Source organism: Chiloscyllium punctatum, chromosome 24 (assembly GCF_047496795.1).
Source record: "Chiloscyllium punctatum isolate Juve2018m chromosome 24, sChiPun1.3, whole genome shotgun sequence".
Classification (NCBI taxonomy): domain Eukaryota; kingdom Metazoa; phylum Chordata; class Chondrichthyes; order Orectolobiformes; family Hemiscylliidae; genus Chiloscyllium; species Chiloscyllium punctatum.
This window is the reverse complement of record NC_092762.1, coordinates 49,704,853-49,731,603: the sequence shown is the minus strand read 5'-3', so window position 1 is coordinate 49,731,603 and position 26,751 is coordinate 49,704,853.

Below are 26,751 nucleotides of genomic sequence, written 5' to 3'. Positions count from 1 at the left end.
AAAGCTCCCTGGGGAAACTTCCCATATTGCAATGTATTAGACTCCCTCAAAACATTTCAAGAAGGTAGCCCAGACCCTAACTTTTAAGCAGGTTAAAAAGTATTTGTACCAGGAGTAATGCAGTTGGCCCAAACACTTGGTTTTAAACAAAACAACATCTATTTATGCAGGAGCAAAAGAGAACAGAATATAGACTAATATAGAACATAACTTATCTGAAAACCCAACTGAATCAATCACAACTTAATGATGCTGTTCCAAATACTTGCAACATCCCCATAAATACCCCATTGGCAAAAAAGTTAAAATCAAACACAGGGTCTTACATGAGAGATGTCAGAGAGAGAGTGAGAGAGAGGATCAGCAAGAAGCTGTTTCTTTGTGTCTAGCAACTTCTCTGGGTTCCCAGTTTAAACTTGACTAGCCAGACTGCTAAAACCAAAACATGGCCTCATCCTGTGGTTCCCAGGTTCAACAGATGCCAGTTGTCAACCAATTAATTTATTTCACATGATATTAAGAAACAGCTGAAGACATTGCACACAGCAAAGATTCTGGGTCCTGACAACATATTAATGAAGACTTAGACTCTACAACTAGCTGTCCTCAGAGTTGGATTTTCCTAGTACAGCTACAACACAGGTCTCTATTTGACAATGTGGAAAATTGTCCTTCCTAAAAAACAACAGGGCAGATCCAACCCATCCAATTACTGTCCCATCAGTTTACTTTCAATCACTAGTAAAGTAATGGAAGGCTCCGTCATGCTATCAAGGATCATCTGCTCTGGAATAAGCTGTCCATTGGAGAACAGTTTGGATTCTGTTAGGGCCTCTCAGTTTCTGACTTTATTTTAGCCTTTGTTCGATCATCCAAAAAGCTGAACTGCACGGATAAGGTGAGTGTAATTACCCTTAACCTTAAGGCAACACTTAACTGAGGATGACACCAATGAGACTTGGTAAAATTGGAATCAGGAAGAAAACTCTACTGGTTGGAATGATACCTAACACAGAGGAGGATGAGGTTTCATAAGCAGGTCAATCATCTCAAAGCCTGATGTTTCCTCTGGTCGTGTTTTGATCCCAACTGTATTCAGCTGTTTCATCACTGACCTTCCCTTTTATCATTAAACCAGAAATGGGAATGTTCGCTGATGGTTACAGGAGGACATTAGGTTCTTGAAAGGGCAAGTAATTGTCAAACGATGTTCAACACAGACAGATGTGAGGGGCTATTAGTCTAAGTGCAATTTAAGATAAAAAAAAGAAAAGCAGAATACCATCCTGTACCACACTGGAAAATATTTGCTTCCCACTTTGAGTTTCTTCCATGTAAGGGGCTGCATTTTCCTGGTTTTAGATGGGAGACTTAAGCATGCATTTATCTGCAAAGAGACCAACATAGGGATCTTCCCAGATTAAATTTAGATAGCAGGTGGCGCCCTGAGAAAAGTGAGTGCTACCAAGGCAGACCAGAAAATCTGAGTGTACCTTGGCTTAAAGCACAATTCAGTGGAAGGGCAACAGAGTCAAGTCTGCGTCATGTGAGATATTGTGCAAAAGGTATATTTACTAACCCATTCACCAACTCGCTACATTCATTGATATCATGTTCTCATTCATTCATTCATAACCCTTTACTAACCTGTTGTTTACTATAATGCAATTTTATTCATTCATTTATAAAACCACGTTTTTGTTGTACGTTTTACTCTTAGCAAATTTTGAGAATGTTTGTAGCTCAGGTTGAGATTCTGGATGTAAGTTTGCTCGCTGAGCTGGAAGGTGTGAACCTTCAATCCTTATCACGCAGTGCTACATGCAGTGTTATGGCCTGTTTCTACATCAAAAGCTACCTCTGAATAAGTGTCAATATATAATGTAGTCAGAACAATACCATCTCCATCATCATGTAGCCTCAAAATAATATAATATTAATCAGCCCTTACCTGAATAGATACAGACCATCAAACAGTTTCCCCAACTCGCAGCCACTATCCCCTTTAAGAAAGTTACTATCAAAACAGTGCTATAGAGACATTGCATGCATGAATGAAACGCACACTGGCAAATGGTAACAAACCTCACAACCCAATTGCAGTAATCAGTTTTGTATATTTTTTTTTATTAAGTGCAGTTTTAATTTCTAACTTATTTAGAGCATATAGGCCTAGTACCTTTACTAATATTTACTAACTAAAAGAGAAAAGGACCCTCTTAATTATGCAAGCCGACGAGACAGACACTCTTTAATCTTATGAGGAGTAGCAGCCAGCACTTAGCAAAATTTAAACCAGTTTTGAGATTTGTAGCTCAGATTGAGATTCTGGATGTAGGTTTGCTTGCTGAGCTAGAAGGTTCGTTTTGAGACATTTCATCACCATGCTAGATAACATCTTCAATGAGCTTCCAAATGAAGCCCACTTTCTATCCATATGTTTGAGTTTCCTTGGGCTGGTGATGTCATTTCCTGTGATGACATAATTTCCTATGGTAATGTCATTTCCTGTTCTTTTTCTCAGGGGATGGTAATTAGGATCCAAGTCAATGTGTTTGTTGATAGAGTTCCAGTTGAAATGCCATGCTTCTAGGAATCCTTGTACATATCCCAGTTTGGCTTGTCCTAGGATGGATGTGTTGTCCCATTCGAAGTGGTGTCCTTCCTCATCCACATGTAAGGATATGAATGAGAGTGGGTCATGTCGTTTTGTGGCTAGTTGATGTTCATGTAGCCTGATGGCTAGTTTTCTGCCTGTTTGTCCAATGTAGTGTATGTTACAGTTCTTGCAAGATATTTTGTAGATGACATTAGTTTTGCTTGTTGTGTGTATAGAGTCTTTCAAGTTCATTAGCTACTGTTTTATTGTATTGGTGGCTTTGTGGACTCCCATGATGCCCAGGGGCCTGATTAGTCTGGCAGTTATTTCCAAGATGTCATTGATATAGGGGAGAGTGGCTAGGGTTTCTGGAAGCGTTTTCTCTGCTTGTTTGGGTTTGTTGCTCAGAAATCGGCAGACTATGTTCATTGGGTACCTTTCTTTTTGAATACACTGTATAGGTCATTTTCCCCTGCTCTGCGTAGTTCCTCTGTGCTGCAGTGTGTGGTGGCTCATTGAAATAATGTTCTAATGCAGCTTCATTTGTGGATGTTGGAATGGTTGCTTCTGTAGTTCAATATTTGTTCAACATTCCAACCGGAACTCTATCAACAAACACATTGATTTGGATCCCATTTACCACCCCATGAGAAACAGAACAGGAAATGACATCGCCAGCCCAAGAACACTCAAACATATAAATAGAAAGTGGGCTACACTACCTATGCTTCATTCGGAGACTCACTGAAGATGTTACCTAGTATGGTGGAGAAACAACTGAAAACGAACCTTCCAGCTCAGTGAGCAAACCTGCATCCAAAACATTTAAACCATTTCCTGTTTCCACAGGACAGAAGTCATCCAAACCTTTGTGTACAATAGATAAAATAATGTAACATCATTGTGATGTAATTTTAATATGTGTCAGAACTGTGTATAAAGAAGCTATTCTAAGAAACTGTACTTTAGGATTCTCAGACTTGTATTATTATGGTTGCTGATTAAAGAGGCTATTTTTCCCACTTATTGATTTCAGTCATTATTTGAACACAATCCCACAATCATGAAGATGGCCTTTGCTCCTTGTGGTCCCCTCTGTTCCTGATGGCTTCTATAAGGCTGGTCGCATTTGCATGTTTGTCTATCAACCTATCTGTCTCGCTCTATCTCTCTGCTGTTATGGTGGTCTTCAATTGGGAGTTTCTTTTCTGAAAATTTCCATTATTCTTATGATCAACATGGCCAATATTCTGCCAAAAGTGGATAGAGAACAGACATGAAAACAATTATTTTGATAAATTTTCTGTGGAATATGTATACATATATGGAGATACAAAGTGGGGATATGAGAGAATTGGATGCCTCATGGGCCAAGGAAGCAATCAATTTAAGCATTTTAACACTGCAAGAAGCTAATGATTTCAGCTGGTAGTTAATTAAAGTTAGTTCTAACAAGAGGCCTGTTGTGTATAGGATGGAATGTTTCACCTAACATCTTCAGAAAAGGAAGAGGAAACAGATTAGTAGAAAGTATTCCATGTGGAAAAAGTGAGGGAAGTTTAATAATTATCTTGGTACCCAGCAAAAACTCCATTTCATGAAGAGGGAATATTAACTTTTTTGTTCAATATTTGGACCAAATAGGTTTAATAACTATTGAACTGTTTGTGTGCAACAAAGAAAGAAATGGTGCCTTCATAAAATGAACAAAAGATTTTCAAAGCTTTCAAAGGTTCTCTGTACAAACGACTGACCTTGAAGGCCTTGACGCTTTGTGACTTAGAGCTACAACAGGGCTTTGCTTTCTTCAGAGGATGCTAAGCTGTTCCCTTCTCCTACAGTCTTGAATATTTTAAAATAAATGCTTGGCATTGCTTGCCCACCACTTCACACCTTATTTTGTTCCTTTTCCTTTCGTTTCTAACCTTGAAGGTTTCTAACCTTCTCCACAATACCTTTCAAACCTTCACCCTTCTCAATATAAACTGACAGCAGCTAGAACTCATGTGACAGCTTAATCCCACTCCACCAAGTGCATCATTTTTGCTCATTCCCTTCACTTGCAAATTTAAGGTAATAAGATCATTCTGGGGTATCTAGCCAGAGTAGTCAAGAAGTCTTCAAAAGTTGCTGATGGTGAGAAACATGCAGCTTTTGAGACTGGAATCAAAAGATTGTGTTGGGTAAGTGTATTGAGGGAATTGGAAATCAGGTGGGTGAATAGAGTGAAATATAAATATTTGATTTCATTTCATTAAGGTGGCAAAACTGCTCAGTGGTTAGCACTACTGCCTCAGTGCCAGGGACCGGGTTTGATTCCACCCTCAGGTGGCTATGTGGAATTTGCACATGCCACCTGTGTTTGTGTGGGCTTTTTCCAGGTGCTCCGGTTTCTTCCTACAGTTCCAAAGATGCGCTAGTTGGGTGGATTGGCTATGCTAAATTACTGTGTAGTGTCCAGGGATGTGTAGGTTGATGCATTAGCCATGGGAAATATAGGGTAGGGATGGGTTTCTGTGTGATGCACTTTGGAGGGTCCATGTGGACTTGAGCTGAATGGCCTGTTTCCACACTGAAGGGATTTTATGAATTTTAAACCTTAGGTGCTGGATGGAAAATGTTTGTTACTAATCTTAGAGTGAACTGTCAACTTGGGGTGCCATAGTGGCTCAGTGATTAGCACAGCTGCCTCACAGCACCTGGGACCTGGATTTGATTCCCACCTCAGATAACTGTCTGTGTGGAGCTTGCATGTCCTTCCCGTGTCTGCGTGGCTTTCCTCCAGGTGCTCTGATTTTCTCTCACAGTCCAAAGATGTACAGCTTAGGTGAATTGGTAATGTTAAATTGCTGTAGTGTTCAGGGATGTGTAGGTTAGGTGCATTAGTCAGGGGAAATACAGGGTGATGGGTAATGGGTCTGGGTCGGTTACTCTTTCGAGGGTTGGTGTAGACTTGTTGGACTGAATGGCCTGTTTCCCCACTGTACAGGTTCTAATTCTAAAAAGGTGGACATATCAGGTCATAGTTGGATGATGTGAATCTAAATAGTTGGTGCCTTCCCTGTATGAGTTAAAGTGAATGGTACACAGTTAGAGATTGAGTCCATATCAGTACCAATGACATAGGTAGAAAGAGGGGAGATGACTTGCAGAGAAAGTTTAGTGAAAGTTAAAAGGAAACTAGAAGAACCTCACATCTAGTAATCCATAGACTATTCCCAATGCCTCATGCAAAGTGTATAAAAGTAGTAGGACAAATTATATGACTGGAGAGCTGGTACAAGAGAGATGGTTGATTTCCTGGGACATTAAAACCAGTTCTGAGGTAGATGGGACGTTTATAGTCTGTATAGATTAGACATGGTTACACTGAGTGCAGTAGTTCATACGGCATCTTCATACAGCAGTTTGTTAATGCCATTGGGGACTATTCAAACTAACTTGACAGAGTGAAATGAACCAGAATATTGTATTAAACACGATTAAGATGTATTGAAAACACCTGAATAAGAAATAATAAAGTATAATGTGGGTTCAAAGAAAGAGAAAATGCAATAAGTTCTAAATTAGGTTACTATTCCTGTATGTAAATAAATGAGGCATGATGAGTAAGGTTGGTGAGCTGCAGGTCTACATAACCGCATGGCAGTAGATTGTTATGATTCTAGATCGAAAAAGTGCAAGAGTAGAACTTAAATATTCATCACTACAAGGTGTTTACAAAAAAACTGGAAGAAACTAAGGGGAAGAGATGGTGGTGGTACAATTTTTTAAAAAATTGTGGTACTGAAAATATTGTGATGGCCTATATTTAATTTTTCTTTGAATTTTGAAGTTTGAAGGATTGTGGACATACCTGGATTTTATTTTTTAAAAGATCAGCGAAAAGATTCTTGGGAAATTATTTTTAATACAGCATTCCTTAGAACCCTCTTGGATCTAGATAAATGCTGGTCTTGGTTGCTTGAACTCTTTTCAGGGAACAGGTGGGTTTCATGGCCAATCTGCCTGAAGTGTATTCCATTGGCTTGAAAATAGGTTTCGAATTTTCAGTTTAGGAAGCTGTTTGAACGAAAGTAGCTGGTCAACTCATCTCTCTTGTTTCTAAGGTACCCTTTGGGTGAATCTGATGTGAAAGCTGATTGACCTCCTGTACAGTGTCTGGAAGGCTCTGATATTGTGTTTCCTGAACAAGCTACGTTGACTAAAATCAAAGGGACAGCTGCCTGTCGTTGGTGACACTTGTATACACGAGCCAAAATGGCCAACGGACAGCCATCTGTCTGAACATCTTAAACCTTATCATTTTTGCCTTGAAGTAGTGAGACTTATTGACCAAAGGGTTTTTTTCTTCAAAGTGAATCCCTGCAGAAAATTAGTTTTTTCCCTTTAACAAGTGAGTGCATGTGCATTTATTTGTTCACATGGCTTTTGACTTACTTAGAGGGCTTAATATTATATATTCATAATACAAATGAACTGTGTGAACCAATTTTGCATCACCATTGAATATGTTTGGCTCTTATGAAGTCAATAATTGTGTTTGTTACGGAAACCTTGTTAATGGATTTTTTAAAGTCATGTAGAGGGAGCAAATGATTTCCCATTAGCAGGAACCAGGTAAAACAATTACATTTATGTACTGACCAGTGAAGTAGTGAAGCTAGAGAAATACAGTACACTCCTCCCATTTCAGCCATAATCAAGAAAGGATGTCCTGAAAGGGTCAAGGATAGAATTTCTTTCTTTCATGTTACAGAACAATGGAGGTACTGTTACGATACTAGAGCAGACCTCCAATTTTATCTTTAATTCCAGATGAGCTCACCAAATGATGATATGATCTCAAATTTGACTGCCAATTTTGTTACAATCCTGATGAGACCACAAAGTTATGGGCAGAAGTTTCCATGGTTTTGAGCAACATGGGTAACAACAAATAAGTTGGAAAAATACTGCACAAATATGACTCTACGACTCTATAAATGAAAAAATCTGAATCTCGACATTAAGAATTTTTTTTTATTTCCCCTGAAAATTTGATTAGTGAGTTCAGAATAAATGGTATTTAAAAGAAGAAAGACTGCAGAAAGGGATTTGGGATCATCGTCCATGATTCACAAAATGTTAGCATCGAAATTCAGTGGGTAAAACGGAAGGCAAATGGAATGTAACCCTTTTATTTCAAAGGGAACGGGGTGTAAAAGTAGGGAGGTTCTGTGAAAACTTCACAAGGAACTAATCAGACCATAGCTGGAATACTGTGAAGAGTTTGGGGTGCCTTACCCAAGGAAAGCTATGCTGGAGGCAGACCAGACAAAGTTCATTATGCTGGTACCAGGTATGGAGGAACTGTCTTGTGAGGAGAGGTTGAGTAAGTTGGGCATGTACTCATTGGAATTTAGAAGAATCAGAGGCAACCTTATTGAAACATGCAAGACTCTTAGAGGATTTGATGGGGTAGATATGAATGAGTCTAGGACCAGAGGACACAATCTCAGGATATGGGGATGCGCATTTAAGACAAGAATGAGAAGAAATTTCTTTTCTCAGAATACTGAATCTATGGAATTCTTCATTGCAAAGAGTTGTTGAAGCTAGTCCATTAAGTATATTTAAGACTAAGATAAATAATAAAGCAATCAAAAGTTATGGAGAAAAGGCAGTAAATGGATTGAGAATCATATCTGTCAGGATATCATTGAATGGCACAGCAGATTAATGGGCTAAATGACTTAAGTCTACTCCTACATTGAATGTCTTATGGAGCTGTCAACAAAGTCTACTGCCAATCAGAGGGTGCCACCACAATCAATCGAGTGACTGTCTGCTTCCAGTCCAGGGAATTGATCACAGTCAGTCAGACTCTTGGAGTCAAGGATTAGAGTCCAAGGATTAGAGCTTTTGCAATTCAGGGATTGGGGCCATGGTCAATCCTGTAGATTAAGTGCAACCAGACAAGGATTACCTGTAGGTCAGTTGCAGTGGTGCGGAGTTATCAGCCCAAGGTATGGCTGTTCTCTGTTTGCCAGGTAAGTCACGGCATTTTTAGCATTAATGTTCAGAGGCTTATCAAAAGTCCAGTTCATGGAGTCCATGGGAAAGTGGACAGCTGAAATCTGAGGATGAAGTTAATTGGACCATATTGCTGATGGAATGATGACAGTGAAAGGTGCAATTGTAATTACACCAATCTCTCCTTCAATGTCAGCAAGACGAAGTAGCTGGTCATTAATTTTGGGAAGTGGAGTGGAGGACATGTTCCAGTCTGTGTCAATGGTGCTAAGCTGGAGATGGTTGAGAGCTTCAAGTTCCTAGGGGTAAGTATCACCAACAACCTGTCCTGGTCTATCCATGCCAAAGCTACAGTCAAGAAAGCACACCAACACCTTTAATTCCTCAGAAGGCTAAAAAATGTCAGCATGTCCACAACGAGTCTTACCAATTTTTATAGGTGCACCATAACTGGATGCACCCAGTTGCTTGGTACAGCAATTGTTCTGCCCAAGACTGCAAGAAATTAGAGTCACAAATGCAGCCCAGTTCATCATGAAAACCAACCTTCCTCCCATTAACTATTTACACTTCCCGCTGCCTTGGGAAAGCAGCCAACATAATCAAAGACTCCTCTCATCCCGATTATACTCTCTTCTACCTTCTTCCATTGGGCAGAAGATACAAAAGTTTGAAAACCCGTACAAACAGATTTAAGGGCAGTTTCTTCCCTACTGTTATCAGACTTAAGAAAGGACCCCTCACAGATGAAAGTTGATCTTTGCACCCACTCTGGAGCTGTAACACTATATTCTGCGTTCTGTTGAATTACCCTGATATACAAGGTATGATTTTTCTGGTTACATTGCAAAACAATACTTTTCACTGTATCTTGGTATGTGTGACAATAATAAATCAAATCAAAGCAAAATTCAAGATAGAAAGGTGGAATCTCAAAGCATAGAAGGGGATCAGGAGCTCTGGAAGATGGTCTTTTCACAATCACCTTGGTTTGAAGGATGAGGGAGTCATTATGCATCTCTGGTGGAGCCTGTAAGTCACTTACAAGGACATGAAGTTGAAACTATGCCATCTTCAGTTCAAAGTCAGGCACATGATAAGGTGACAAGATGGCTGTCGATGCATGCAGAATGTGTGGAGTAAGTTGCTGTTTTTCTCTTGTGCAAGCAGGAAATTGTTTAAATTTGAAGCCCTGGTCAATGCAATTATAGTCATCATGCATCCACAGATTCAGTAATATTAACTATCAGACATCAAATTATGCTTCTTTGACAGGTCATTCATTTTTCCAAAAATGCACATTCTAGAATTTAAAGAATGTAGTATGAACACTCGTTCTACAGTCTACATCTGGAGAAGGGGTGGCACGGTGGCACGATGGTTAGCGCTGCTGCCTCACAGCACCAAAGACCCAGGCTCAATTCCCACCTCATGCAACTATCTGTGTGGAGTTTGTACATTCTCCCTGTGTCTGCGTGAGTTTCCTCCGCATGCTCCAGTTTCCTCCCACAGTCCAAAAATGTGCAGGTTAGGGTGGGTTGGCCATGCTAAATTGTCCGTAGTGTTAGGTGAAGGGGTAAATGTAGAGGAATGGGTCTGGTTGAATTGCTCTTCGGAGGGTTAGTGTGGACTTGTTGGGCCGAAAGGCCTGTTTCCACACTGTAAGTAAGTAATCTAATCTGATGTCATGTCGAGGCGTGAAATTGGCCTCTTTGTGAAGCCTTCATGCCAGACATTCTCAGGGTAAAATGGTAACACTTAATTGCAGTTGACGTGAGGGCTCAGGAGTACTGTTACAGAAGTACCAACATGCCTCACAGATTATCAGCTCACACATCTGATATGGACATCTCAGTTACCTTGCTTCATGGGCAAAGACATTGAAAAGGAGAAAGCAATTAATATCATCAGTAAGAACAATAACTTACAGCAGCTACCACACAGCCTCCAACAGGAGAAGCAGCAAGTGATGAACCCCCAAGGAAGCAGAGGAGCAGGAGGGGATATCTGGGAAGGCGGTCTATGATCCTGCTCCACAGGGTTTGTTGAGATGATACTTTAAGCTCACCAAGCCTTGCCGTTAATTGATCTCTGTCTTTTCCAGTGCTTTCACTGGACTACAGGATACACAGAGTGACTGGTTCACACATATAAAGACTTATTGGTTAAAAGCAGCTGTTTACTCTGAAATAAACTGGATTTCTTCAGGCTTTAAGTTTTTTTTTACTGCAGAGACATTCCTTTCTGGAGGTACGCATTCAAAATCTCAAATTCCCTGGGAGCCGATCACATAATCATTGGCAGGCAGAAGGCCTTTGACATATACAATTGGCTATCACATCACAGACCCATCAGCAACTGGCTGTTGGCCAAATCTCATCTTGTACAGACTACCTGGCTCCAGCTCATCTACAGTACATCTCTCCCACTACTTGAACAAGCAACAGTGCAAACAGCGCACTTACAATAAATGCTGGTAGCTTGCTTTTACAAAATCCTTCCCATAATATTCAATTTTTAAATGCAGTCCTTTACTCATCTCAACCTACTATCAAAAATATAGCACAAGTTAAAAGACACTATCATTTATAATGCATTCAAAAGTGCAAGAAACTTTAAAGTAATATGTCATCTATGAGCCTTCAGTAAGTTATTTTCTCCTTCCCTCCAACTATATCTCAGTGCAATCACAAAGTCCACAACTCAGGTGCAGGAAGCCTGCTCTATAGTTGCACTGTTGACCTGGAAGACTTGGCAATTGACACCTCTGAGAGCATTGGGCAGAGAGCCAAGGCCCACTGAAAATTTCCTGACCAGATGCTGATTCACCCACCTCAGTTTTGCCTTTTACAGGCTTTATCATCACTGGCAGTGGGGAGGTAGAGGTAATAGGCCTGATTGGAAGCTTCTTGGGGTCCTCTCTGTGGTTGCTAGCCCCCAATGCATGCTTGGCCTAGGTTTCCATGTCCATAGAGGCAGCCAGCTGCATGCATGCTAAAGCCAAGTTGATATCTTTGGTAGATTCCTCCATCCTTCGATCCAGCTTACCAACTGCTTCTGACAAACCTGCCTGCCATTCCTGTGCCTGTCCATATACTTTTACCAGATCATTAATGGCTGAGATTCTGGGATCATCATCTGCCTGGATCTGAGCAGGTGATAGGTCTCCAGCAGTCCTCTTAAGTGTCAGAGACTTGGAGATGTTTCTACTTTGTCCAGCGGTGGGGAGACATGACATTGATGTGCTCATCAAATTGTGCTCTAGAGTTAAATGGTTACATGGTTAAATGCTTCCTGCTTAGAGGTAGAGGTGGACCTGAAGACTTTTGGAGTTAGCCTTTTCAGGTCGATGTTTTCTGTGTGCTGCTAATGCAAATACCAGCCCTCTGCACAATTGCTGCCTGTGCTGAATTTCACACTTCTGGAGAGTTTCAAAACAATTACATTGTGAACAGTCGAGGTCAGTGCTTGAGGGATGTGTTTCGAAAGGCCAATAGTCATTTCTCATCCATAATGTTTCAAATGCTCTTATTCGTTGTGACGTGTATCATTTTGACTGTTGAAACTTTAATATTTGCTGAGCTGTAAGTCCAAACCAAAACTCAGTCCAAACCAAACACTGAGAACTGAAATTAAGATGTACCTTTAAATTTAAGAAAAAGCCATTACAGTTTTATTTTAATCCAATTCAATAAGTGAATATATGTTAGTAGGACTTTCTTCGATCTGATCTTCCACATGACACGTTTCTGTTTTCACAACAACAAGTGAAACCATGGAAACTCCATCCATCAACGATACACAAGCCAATTACAGTTATTATTTTTAATGTGTTCTCCAGCAATACTTGAGTGGGCTTTTGTTTTTTTTTGAGAGTGCCTGTCTGATGTGGTATAATTAAGAACTAATCTTGAATTCAGGAAGCAAATGAATTTTACATCAAATTTATTTGTCCCTATATCCTACCTTGCTTTTAAACCTTTCTACTTATAATTCACTGCTATGTGCAAAGAGGTTTTTCTTGATGCTTTATAAACATGAGGCAAGAATAGTTCATTTATTTAATTGCCTGCAAATAAGAAGAAAAGGTTCTTTATGATTTTATAGGAAGAACCAACTAAAATTGACATGCTTCTCTTTAATGTCTGAATATTTTTTAAGGAAAGTTACTTGAAAATACACAGTAGTACACCAGATCTGTGTTTAACTTGTTAGAGCTCTTGCATTTTATTGTTTATGACTGGGGAGCTGGCCCAGATTGGGGGTTGTTGAGAGTGAGTCTCACAAGATCTTGTGCCTATAAGCACTTTCTTTCATTGATTGTGTAAATTTGATAACAGCGATTCCATGTTAAAACCAGATACAGTTCAATGCAACCGCCTGGAGAATCTCTCAGGGCCAGGATGAAGGAAGCTTGTTCTCAACTGCCCAAATAAAAAAAATGCTTTGACCTTCTGATTTAACCTAATAAGTGTATGTCATATGGTTGTAACCAATTGAAGTAGCATCACAAATCACTTATGGTTGATCTTTGCCCATTTACTGTTCAATACATTTTTGAAGCAGGTCTTTGATTCTGTAAAATTGGGAATTTATTGTTGATAGGGATTGTATTGTACACAGATGTGGAATTAAAGAGCTTCAAAAAGTCATTTGGTTAAACTCTGTGGCTGCTTCATTCTTTCCACTTCTTTCTCTGTTTGCATTTAGTTCCTCTTTGGACCGTCTGCAACCTCAGCAGATGGGATTCCCTCACTTGTGTCTTTATCCCTTTGTTCTTAGAATGATTTGTAAGCATGTGCTGTTCTCTGATGAGCTTCCAGGACCAAAGTGTTATAGGCCAGTGGATGACATTAATTAGTCAATCAGGCTTTATCTGCAACCAATGTGATTGACATGCAAATTAAAATAATCTGTCTAATTAACACTTGATCACATGCAGATGAAAATTTCTGACTTTCCTTGACTTGTACTCTTCTGCCAGTCTGGTGGTTGGTTGGTTGAATGCATGAAACCTGAACTGGGAGTCTGCTATTAAAAAGTTAGCAACTTTATTCAGTTGATTCAAATTGTCTCCTAAATATGAGTTAAATTTAAAAAAAGGGGCAGATGGAATGAACGTATTTACAGATACCACTGGGCCACAATGCACACTGCTTATAATCGAGGAAAGTATCTTGTAAATACCATGTGGTACAGTCCTTTTGAAGATTGCATTTGTGGAATGAATCAACTTGAAAATAACTAGTTTTCATTGCAATTACAATATGAAAGAAAACATAAGTTAATTTTTCTTTCACTCTGTCATGCTGTCTTGCATTGTGAGTACAGAGTGATTGGCAAGTGGAAACCACAATTGATAAGTGGTACTTTCCTTGGTTTCCACTGCAATGAGCCAGAGCCTCTTCTGCACCTGTTTGAGGCTCAATAACGACAAGAGAGAACATTTTAAGTTGCCTTCTGTTACCATTCTCAGAACCCAAGTGTACACACCCAGTATGTGTTGGGTGTGTACAGTTTGTAGTCAATTATTGTTGAGTGCTAGTGGCCAAGGTGGTCATATTCAGGAGAACAGAAAGCTTCATATTTCTCAACACTAACTACTAATTGTATTTATGTAATGCCTTTAAATTAGTAAAACATCCAAAGGTACAGACGAAATGAGAGCAAACATGGAACTGAGTAAGTACAATCTGGTAGCCATTACAATTTGACATGGATTGGAACTTAAATCTTGTTTTACTTAGGAATTACAGGAAATTCTTATAAAGTAATGGGATCACTCTACTTGCTAAAGATCTGCGCAATAAAGAGGAATGACTGAAGGAAACTAAGATGTGGAAACAGTTTCAGTGTTGATAATATGTTATAAAGGCAGAAACTCATTGTAGGAGTGATGTACAGACTTGTTAACAGTAACAACATGATAGGGCAGAGTTTTAAGTAAGAAATACTGGAAGATTTTCAGAAAGGCACAGTGATAGTCACGGTAGATTTTTATTTACATGTCTACATATAGATTCAAAGTCACATGATACTGAGTTATAGTCCAACAGGTTTATTTGGGGTAACTTGGGGTAGTGACTTGAAAGAAATTCTAGGATTTACATATTAATTGAAACCTTCACTTCCAGTCTAACTGATTAAAGACTTAATAGCATCTAAGTTTGTTCAATATATTCACAAAAGTTGGATAACCCTTTGATCTTTTACTTGTAAATTCTGTGTCCAACGTATTCTCTCTCACTAGCCACCTGAGGAAGGAGCAGAGTCTCCGAAAGCTTGTGGTCTCAAATAAACCTATTGGACTATAACCCAGTGATGTGTGATTTTTTAACTTTGTCCACCCCAGTCCAATACTGGCACCTACTCATCATACATATAGATTGGAGAAGTCAGATGGGCAAAGGAACTTTATTTTAAGAGTTCATAGATGTTTTCAGAATAATCATCATGTTCTGGAACCAGTTATACTAAAGCTGGTATTGTGCAACAAGATAGGATTAATTAATGATCTCATACTGAAGGCACCCTTACGTAGCAGCAGACTAATATGATTTGAATTTTGAGTTCAATTGAGGGGAAAGGAATGGACCTGAGATTATTTTTAGATAATTAAATAAGGAAAGTTATTAGGTCATGAAAGCAAAGCTGTCTAAAGTAAATTGGCAAATTCATTTTTTGCTGGTTTAGTTGGATAAATTCAAGATGAAGTCAATACAGTTTATGATTATGTTTGACCAATGTTGAGGAGGCAACACATGGTGGATAAAGGGGAATCAGTACTTTGATTCCTAGAAGGCAAATGATAAGGTGCCACCTCAGTTATTACAAAAATTAAAAGCTCTTGGTGTATATTAGCGATCATAGAAGACTGACTAGAAAGCAAGAAGCACAGCGTAGACATAAGTGGTACCGTTTTCAGTTTGGCATTATGTAACGAGTCATGTGTCAGAAGTATTGGTGCCAGGAACTCAACTATTTATATAATTGAGTTGAGCAAAAGGATGGAAGGTATGTTTGCCAGATGACACAAAGAGAACGAGGACGTAAGTTGTGAAGAGGACATGAGGTGACAAAAAGATATGCATAGGTTAAATAATTGAATAAAGATGTAGTAAAATGTGATTTTTGGTTGGCAGGAAGAATTTTTAAAAAACTATATCAATGGTGAGAGATTGCAGAACTCTGAAATGGAGAGGGATCTGAGTGGCCTCGTACACAAATTACAAAATGTTAGTGTGCAGGTACAGCAAGTAATTAGGAAAGCTAATAGAATGTTATAATTCATCATGAAGGAAACTGAACATGAAAGTAGTGAGATTATGTTTCCATTATACAGAAGACTAGTGAGAATGCATCTCGAGTTCTGTGCACAGTATTGGTCACCTTACTTAAGTTAGGATGTAAATACATTGGAGGAGTTCAGAGAAGGTTTACTAAACCAACTGCCTTGAATGAGAGGGTTAACTTATGTGGAAAATTTGGAAACACTAGGTTTGTATCCTTTACAGTTTAGAAAAATAAGTGGTGTCTTCATTGTAACATGTGGGATCTTAGGGGGTGTTGAAAGGCAGATGTGGTGATGATGTTTCCTCGAACGGGAAAATCAAGAATGAGGTGGCACTAAATCTTGGGAATTTTCCACTTGAAACAGAGATGAGGTGAAACATTTTCTTTCAGGATTAAGAGTCTTTGGAATTTTCTTCATGGAAGGATGGTGAAAGCAGAGTTCTTGAATAGTTTTAAAATAGAAGTTGGGGTGAAAAATTATTCTGGGCAGGTGTGAATATAGTTTTAAAGTTACAATCAGGTCGGCTATTATCTCATCGAATCACATTGAACAGCGGAGCAGATTCAAGGGGCTGAATGGCCTTGTCCTCTTAATTCAAATATTATCTGTATATTCATTTGGCTTTACATCACAAGTGTCATCAAACAAAATTTCACATTGAGTTACTTAAGAAGATAGTGGAACTTGTGATGAGGCAGATTTGAAAGAACATTATAAAACAGAAAAGAGAGAATTGTTTAGGTATAGAATTCCTGAACTTAGAGCTTAAGCAGCTACTGTTCTGTGCAAAAGCAAAATGTGATGGTCTGTGGTGGTGAATAGCAGGTCAGGCAGGTCAGGCCTGACCTGCTGCACTTTTCCAGCAACACATTTTCAGCTCTAATCTCCAGCATCTGCAGTCCTCACGTTCTCCTGTGGTGGTGAATAAAATGATAAGATTATTCATTAAAGTTTGTAACATACCACTGGTAAAGTTTTGTGACAGCATCTTACCGGACCTTGAATGACACAACTATAGTGAGAAATTTGGGAGAATCATACAAGAAGTCTTGATCTCAGGAGCAACCAGTTGCATTTTCTAAGATCACTGAATGCCAAGATTTCATTCTCGGTAGGCAGTGGCGAGATGCATACCAATGGGAATTATTACTTGTTAGCACCCTCAATAACTGCATGTTTTGCCTCACTAATTGTGCAGCTACTTATGTACCAACTGCTGTGAGGAAACAAGATACCGAGAATTCAGGACACGTAAGTCTAAGCGGGTACCTGCAACTACGGATTGCTGCTTGCTCCTCTGGATTGCTGTGTTGGTCACTGATGTCTCATAGCAGCGGTTGCATGTGTCCCACATCCACGGTGTCCAGCACATTCCAGCCTTTCTATGCCATTATGGTGCATCTCCAATCCACTTGTAGTGCTTCTGTGTTGTAATGCTACAAGTTGGTGTTCAAGGGCAGCTATCAACTCACTAACTTGAGCAGCTGCCTCTCCGAGCTACTTGCTTAGTGCTCCCTCACTTTGTACTTGTACGCATCGTTACCTTGCCTTCTCAGCCAGAACTTAGGCTCATAGTAATGTTAGGTAAAGCTAAAGTCACCATAGTCTTACCAGACCATGAGGCTCTTTCATTAGACAGCAAGACACAGTAGTGGTGATTTGACTAGAAGGTCACCATGCCTCAGGTGAGGAGAGAAACTGAGAAAGAGAGACCTTCACAGTAACCTTAGCTGATGCCAGAATTGGACCCACACTGTTGGCAAAAGTTTGCATCACAAATCAGTCATCTAGCCAACTGAGCTATAACTGACCCCTTAACTGCTCATAGTTCTACTGTACTGAATTGCTATTTAGCAACCACAAAAGGTTAGGCAGCATATCATGATTGTTAGCAGTCAAGGGAGTGAACATGTTGCTGGTTAGCACTTTGCTACATTAATCTCACACCTCTGACATGCACCAACAGTGTACCTAGCGAACACAGTGCATGTTCATCGAACAAATAGCCATGTCTCAATGTTGTAGAGGAGTTGTCCTCAGTCTAGTCCAGGGAGACACCTGTCATTCAGTGATTTCTGATACAGTAAGTCAGTGGTAGCCTCCAGTATCAGTCCTGGAGCTTGGCATGGTCAAGCATCCAGTTGAGGGGCTAATGGCCAGAGGCTTCATATCTGAACAGTCTGAGAAGTGGGTCATGGTCAGGGCAGTAGTTTTAGCACAGTCAATCTAGGAGTCACAAGAGCACAGTTGGGGAGTTGCACAGATATCAGTCAGGGTCTGGTCATTGTTATAGACCAGACTAAACTCTCGGAGTATATTATGGAGATATCCTAGACCCTAACTTTTACATTTTTTAAAAGACAACTGTAAGGCGCTGTGTTCTAGGTATGATTTGATTAGTCCACCACTAGATTTAATCAGAACCTACTTTATTCTGACAACAGTTAAAATATAACAAAAAGAAGAATAACTTTGCTCTATTGTAATACTTAACAAGATAATGCATTATTTAACCACTAAAACCAACTGCTCTGATACAGATAGCATTCTTGCCACAGGCAATTCAGCAACGCAGTTATGATTCTTGTGTTGTCTTGCTCCAGTGCAGTAGTAAGAAACACTGAAAGAAACAAACTATGCCTTTTGATTTTTAAGAGGAAGCCTCTCTGTTTCAGACTTCACTCTCACAGCAGAGAACTCAAGTTTTCAGCTCCAGCAGCCAGTAAAATTCTACGAAACTAATTGAAAGCAAAACTGAAGTCTTCTGGATCTGTGTGAAGCTGATTCAACCTAGTCATGATTCTTTTGTTTTACTTTCTGAAACCTGTGTTTCTGGGGCTTTTTCGGTTTATGATTTCAAAGGCACTCAAGACTTCTTTTCTTCTGCCCTGACTGTTTTGGAGAATGCTAAACAAGCAGCACATCTGCTGTCATAGATCTTTCGTCTCTGAATGAAAACTGCACACTACCAGGCTTCTTCTGAGTTGTTTGACTTTCTGTGCTATTGGGGTACTATTTTCTTTTTTCTCTCTTCTGCCATTTTTTAAAACACACTGAACTATTTATCTTGAGTGCTTTAATAACCATTTTTAAATGCAAGTAAACAAAACAAGTCTCTCAACATCCCATCACTCACTTAGAATAAAACTGAAAGCTTGGTAAACAAGTTTAAGTTCTTCCTGGGTGTCTTGAAGACACAAGTTTAGGGAGTACATGTTAAAAAGGATGAGAGTTGAGTTAGGGCCTCAGAAAGAGACAGGAACAAAGAAAAGAGCATTGAATGAATGCAGAAATTTGCTGAAAAATAAAACCTTTAGTCATGCTATCTGAACGAGCAGCCTTAAAGTGGAGATGGGATCATCCTTCATTGAGTTGAAAAAGGCACAATGTCTTTTCTTCCTCAGGCTTAGGAAATTCAGCATGTCCGTAAGGACCCTCACCACCTAATTCTACAGGTGCACTGTAGAAAGCATACTATCCAGGTGCATAGTGGCATCGTATGGTAACTGCTTTGCTTAGGATCACCATACAGAAGATTGTGTGCATAACCCAGAACATCATAGAAACCAACTTCCCATGCATTGACTCCATTTACACTTCTCATTGTTGTAAAAAGGCTGTGAACATCATCAAAGACCCCTTCCAACCTGGTAATGCTCTCCTACAACCTTTTCCATCAGGCAAAAGATACAGAAGTTTGAATTCACGCACCAATAGGTTCAAGAACAGCTTCTTCCCTGCTGTTTATTAGACTACTGAACAAACTCTTTAACTTAAAATAATGTTGATCTTTCTTTGTGCACCTCCTGTACAGTGTAACCCTGTATGCCTCACTCTGTCTAAGCGCCCTTGATCGCTATGTCCTTGCTTGCTGTGATCTGCCCATACTGCTTGCAAAACAAAACTTTTCACTGTACCTAGCCCCGTGTGAATACAATAAATCAAAACAAATCAAATCAAAAATAAAATCAGGACCATTCCCGTTCCTTGCTGTAGAGAGTTAAGATCCTCTTGTTGGCAATGTGGAACCAAATTCTGTGCACCTTGCCACCCTGGTCATTTCTTGTGGGCTCTTTCCTACCGTAATGAGAGAAAGGGAGGAATTAAGGGAAATGACATTAGGTGGCACAGCTGTTAGGGCTGGTATTGGTGGGAAAAGGTGGCAAGGTGTCCTCAATGAGTGAGTAGAGAAAACAGAAGGCATAAGGGTCATGGGATTTTGTGGGGGATCAATTTGAGTTCAGGAAAATGTTGCAAATAACAGTGAGAGTAGTGGAGCATGAGACTTGGTAGGAGGGGGGAGCAGAGCTAGAGAGTATGAAGTAGCTTGGAGAAGATGGTGGCACTTACCCCAGAGCTGTGCAGAAAGCTTTCTTTCCTTTCTTCATGCACTGCTGGGTGGTTCTCCAAACTGCAGAGACCACACTGACCTGGGTGGCAACCTCTGATTGGGCTGGCAGGTTTGGTGATGTGGTCTCTTGAGTGTGATCCTGGGGAAAGAGGACATTTCTCCTCTGCACAATCCTATCCACCAGGACATTGAGGCGTCTGTCTGAAAAGTGAGGCACCGGTTTTCCCTTTGTTTGTCATTACGTCCACCAAACTGTACAGCCAAGTAGGTCAGCCTTAGAATGCCGACAGTTGTGTGGGTATATGATAGTCTTTTGAATATAGCCATCGACTCTAAGATATCCCAGGAGTGGCAAGATCTTCTGACTACGCCAGTGGGAAAAATCCACTCACATTAGATGAGATGGGCATCATAAGTAGTTAATGATACATATTGGATCAAGAAGATTTGCTATGCCTTAATGAGAGAAACTTTTAATGAAATTTAGTGAAACTAACACTTAATCAGATGTGGTAAGATTTAATCCATGGTTTGAGGTGGAAGTGCGAATAATTTTCTGCACTTTCATAATGCTATCTGACATGAACAAAGTTTTCTGGTGCAAAGTGAAGCAAGTGGATTACATAACTGAAGCAGTTGACACATTAAATCGAATGATGCTTTTTCTTTTGTTAATTCTTTGCTGCAAAATCTCAGCAACTATTTTCCACTTGGAGCAAAGAATTGTGAAGTGTAGTCAGAGATGATTTGACCCCTTGTGCCTGCACCAGCTCTTTGAAAGAGCTATTCAATTAGTCCTGCTCCCTACTCTTTTCACATTGACCTGCAAACCTTTCCATTTTTAGTACATATCAAAATCCTCTTCGAAAATTGCTTACACGATCCTTTTCGGCATACAGACCAGATAATAAGAACTCAGTAGATTAAAGAAAATTCTCATCTTGCCTCTAATTCTTTTCAATTTATGTTTAATGATTTCTGGATTATCAATAATATTAACATGATCATACATTCTCATTCCAGATAGGTGATGGGCTGAATGATGGTCTTGACTACTGCAGTTGTCAGCTGAACATACCATAGAGATAGTAGTTGTTATTATTAATATTTATCGACACAGGAAGATCTGATCTCATGTTTGTTTCAGAAATGAGAGTGTTATGATCCCAGCTGATGATAATACTGGACAAGTGGGATCCCAGAATGAGCAAAAAAATGTTACACCATGTAAGATAAATTTGAAACAGACTTATTGCAAATATCAGAAAGAATGATTCAGCCTTTTTGCCCTCAAGCATACAGACCCTCAAATCTCAATGAAGGATGATTCCCCTCCCTCCACCCACACCGCCCCCCCCCCCAACCCCCCAAACTTTAAAGCTGCTTGTTCAGCTAGTATGACTAATGGTATTATTTTTCAGCAAATTTCTGTATTATTCAATGCTCTTTTTTCTCATCCTTTTTAATACGCGTTCCTTAACCTTGTATCTTCAACAGCCATGTAAAAGGTCTTACTTTCTGAAATCTTAAAGCATGTGTTTCCGGATCTTTTCTCTTAATAATTTCAAAGACACTCAAGACTTCTTTTCTTCTGCCCTGACTGTTTTGGAGACTGCTAAACAAGTCACACATCTGCTGTCATAAATCTTTCTTCTGTGAATGAAAGCTGCATACGCAGGCTTCTTCTGAATGGTTGAGTTTGAGTTATTGCAGGACTGTTTTATTTTTCTCTCCTGCCATATTTTAAAGCACACTGAACTATTTAATAACCATTTTAAAATGCAAGTTAACAAAGCAATTCCCTAGACATCCCATCACCTACTTAGAATACATTTGAAATTAAACAAAAACCATAGCCCCCTCCTCCTTTTCAACACATACAATGTCAAAGCATGGATCAAAGAAAAACTAACATTATTCCTTCATTTTACAACATCAGTTCCTAAACTATTATATATATATTTAAAATATTCAAAGTTTGTGAGAAGATTTGTAGCTCGGGTGCTCCTTGTTGTGGTTCTGTTCACCGAGCTGGGAATTTGTGTCGCAGACGTTTCATCCCCTGTCAAGGTGACATCCTCAGTGCTTGGGAGCCTCCTGTGAAGCACTTCTGTGATCTTTCCTCCGGTATTTGTAGTGGTTTGAATCTGCTGCTTCCGGTTGTCAGTTCCAGCTGTCCGTTGCAGTGGTCGGTATATTGGGTCCAGGTCGATGTGCTTATTGATTGAATCTGTGGATGAGTGCCATACCTCTAGGAATTCCCTGGCTGTTCTCTGTTTGGCTTGTCCTATAATAGTAGTGTTGTCCCAGTCGAATTCATGTTGCTTGTCATCTGCGTGTGTGGCTACTAAGGATAGCTGGTCGTGTCGTTTCATGGCTAGTTGGTGTTCATGGATGCAGATCGTTAGCTGTCTTCCTGTTTGTCCTATGTAGTATTTTGTGCAGTCCTTGCATAGGATTTTGTACACTACATTGGTTTTGCTCATGCTGGGTATCGGGTCCTTCATTCTGGTGAGTTGTTGTCTGAGTGTGGCTGTTGGTTTGTGTGCTGTTATGATTCCTAGTGGTCGCAGTAGTCTGGCTGTCAGTTCGGAAATGCTCTTGATGTATTGTAGTGTGGCTAGTCCTTTGGGTTGCGGTATGTCCTCGTTCCGTTGTCTTTCCCTTAGGCATCTGTTGATGAAATTGTGTGGGTATCTGTTTTTTGCGAATACATTGTATAGGTGTTCTTCTTCCTATTTTTGCAGTTCTGGTGTACTGCAGTGTGTTGTGGCCCTTTTGAATAGTGCCTTGATGCAACTTCTTTTGTGTGTGTTGGGGTGGTTGCTTTCGTAGTTCGGGACTTGGTCTGTGTGTGTGGCTTTCCTGTATCGTTAGCTGTCTTCCTGTTTGTCCTATGTAGGGTGACAGCCACACACACAGACCAGGTCCTGAACTACGAAAGCAACCACCTCAACACACACAAAAGAAGTTGCATGAAGACACTATTCAAAAGGGCCACAACACACTGAAGTACACCAGAACTGCAAAAAGAGGAAGAAGAACACCTATACAATGTATTCACCAAAAACGGAAACCTGTGCAATTTCATCAACAGGTGCCTAAGGGAAAGACAACGGAACGATGACATGCCGCAACCCAAAGGACTAGCCACACTACCATACATCAGGAGCATTTCAGAACTGACAGCCAGACTACTGCGACCACTAGGACTCATAACAGCACACAAACCAACAGCCACTCTCAGACAACTACTCATCAGAGCGAAGGACCCGATACCCAGCATGAGCAAAACTAATGTAGTGTACAAAATCCCATGCAAGGACTGCACAAAATACTACATCGGACAAACAGGAAGACAACTAACGATCTGCATCCATGAACACCAACTAGCCACAAAACGACACGACCAGCTATCCTTAGTAGCCACACAGGCAGATGACAAGCAATATGAATTCGACTGGGACAACACTATTATTATAGGACAAGCCAAACAGAGAACAGCCAGAGAATTCCAAGAGGCATGGAACTCATCCACAGATTCAATCAATAAGCACATCGACCTGGACCCAATATACCGGCCACTGCAGCGGACAGCTGGAACTGACAACTGGAAGCGGCAGATACAAACCACTACAAATGCCAGAGGAAAGATCACAGAAGCGCTTCACAGGAGGCTGCCAAGCACTGAGGATGTCACCTAGACAGGGGACGAAACGTCTGCAACACAAATTCCTAGCTCGGCGAACAGAACCACAATATATAAAATATATATATTATGAACCTTAATCACAACAGTATTAGTTTAAAGTTTTACGACAATCTTTTGGTGACATTGTCAATACCGTCTACTCATAAATTATAAGATCTATTTTAAACAATTTTATATTTGCCATTGTGATATTTCATTTTACAACCTTGGAATTGGTAGTTCAGTAACATAACTTGTATACAACTTTATCATAATTTATTCCAGAAATTTATGGCTGGTATTCAGGAGTCCATTAATTGTACCTGTACAGTGCTACACAAATTACACTCACTCAAATGGTATAATGACTCTAAAGCTCTCTTATAGTGCTTCAAAACAAAGTTATGGGCACCTGTTTTGAAAATCCAATGTTCTTAAACTTTTCCTTTCTGGATTCAAATGGTGGACACTGAATATTACTGTGACTCAGGACTTCAACAAACTGCAGGTTGTTTCCGCATGCAGGATACTGAAAGAGTGCAGGGTATGGTGTGGCAGACTGTCACCTTACGTAAGTACAAAGCTAAAATACTTTCACAAGTAGATAAATTTTGATTAATCTTGGTTCACACGTAGAGTGTGGCTCAAGGAAAAACTGATTAGGGTTTGATGAAGATGTGGGTCCTGATCCTGGAATTTTCTAATATTGAGAAATAGGGAATTTTGTACACTACATATAGTACACTACATGGACTGCACAAAACACTACATAGGACAAACAGGAAGACAGCTAATGATCCGTATCCATGAACACCAACTAGCCACGAAACAACATGACCAGCTATCCTTAGTAGCCACACACTCAGATGACAAGCAACATGAGTTCGACTGGGACAACGCTACTATTATAGGACAAGCCAAACAGAGAACAGCCAGGGAATTCCTAGAGGCATGGCCCTCATCCACAGATTCAATCAATAATCACATCGACCTGGACCCAATATATCGGCCACTGCAGCGGACAGCTGGAACTGACAACCAGAAGTGGGAGAGACAAATCACTATAAATGCCGGAGGAAACATCACAGAAGCGCTTTACAGGAGGGTCCCAAGCACTGAGGATGTCACCTAGACAGGGGACGAAATTTCTGCAACACAAAATCCCAGCTCGGCGAACAGAACCACAACAAATCTCTATTATAGACCATTGGCCAAGAAATGAAAAGCCTGAAGGGTAATTGTAATAATTGTGTGAAATTCCCATCTTTTTATTTTTTTATATTTTTGATTGTGGACTGAAATAGGAAATCTGCCATTTTAAAAATTAAGGGTTATTGAAGAATTGCTGCATTTTTAAAGAACAGGTTGTTTTGTAATGATGCTCATTGTAATTACAGTTTACACAGCTGCTTGTTCAATCAGTAGTGGAAACCTAGTTTGTAGACGAACTGGAGCCGAAGAGGGTATACAAATGGAGCTTTGGCTGGAAACAAGTAGCTGATTGGTGTATGGATTAATGACCAGGTATCAATGACAAAATCCTTCTGCCTGCCAACAACTATGTGTTTGAATTCCACGTAGCCGAACATCTTAGAGTGTGAATGTTTGGGCAGAAACTTTGGATCTCTAGAGGAGAAGGAATTGTTCTTACTACGTAGTAGAAAATATCTCAAGCCTGAAAATAGCCAGTTTATTTCCCCCTTTTCAGTTTCAATAAGCTGTTTTAATTAGTAAGTCATAAATCTTTGTGAACCAGTCACCCTGTGCCTCTGACAAACAAGTGAAAATATTTAGAGAAGAAAGATTGGTAAAGGATCATCTCAGCTAACACTGTGGACAGGGACTACTGACCTGCCTTCCCAGTCTTTCCCTCTGCCTACAACATCCAAGTTTTTATAGTGTCTGTAGGTCTACATAGGTGGAGAGTTTATTATGATCTTTGAGTTTTAAATGGTGGAGTTTCATGTTGATAGTTCGTAATTGTTTATCTGGAGTTAGAATCCATTTATTTGTAATAAATAATCATTAAGTACAGATACCCGGTCTATGATGACCTGGGTCTGAAAGACAGGTAAATTGGGAAATGCTGCATCCTTTTAACAATCTTTAACTTTTGTGATAACTCTGGAAATAGCAAGTTTTGATTTCCCAGTGAGGCGTAATAATGTTAACACTATGTGGCAATGGTATGAAGTCTGTGTACCCTCATTACCCTCTGGTACAGAAGATGACTTGAAAGTGTGAGTGTTGTAGCTGAGGTGAGGAAAAAGAACATGGTGGGAACTGATGATCCCATTTTTTTGGGACCTCAAGACAAATTTTACAATTTCATATTTCAATGGGAAATCCAAAAGTCTCAAAGCTGTGCTGTCTATGATTTTCTGGGCTTAGAGTTACGGTAGGATTTAACTTCAGATGTCTTCCAATGCTTGTGCTGGGTAACTCTGATTTTGAATTGAGATGTATGTTTATTCGGCTGTCAGATTCTTCTTTGCTTTAGATCCAGGTATGGAAACTCTATCTAGATCTTTCTTCAGCAAGCCCCCATCTCTCTGTTTCCATCCACTGCATGGGAAAATCCTTCTGGGAGTATATTTATGGAACATATTGCTTACGAAAATATAGATAGCTTTTTGGGGCTACTTTGGGACATTCAAGCCTATCCAAAGAGGTTCTTCTGTTTTACACTGAATTATCTTGATTACAAGGAGCATCTACAAGTGTTCAAATGCATAAAATTACTTTGAAGTAAAGTAAAACCAATAATAAACAAAATACTGTAGATGATGGAAATCTGAAAT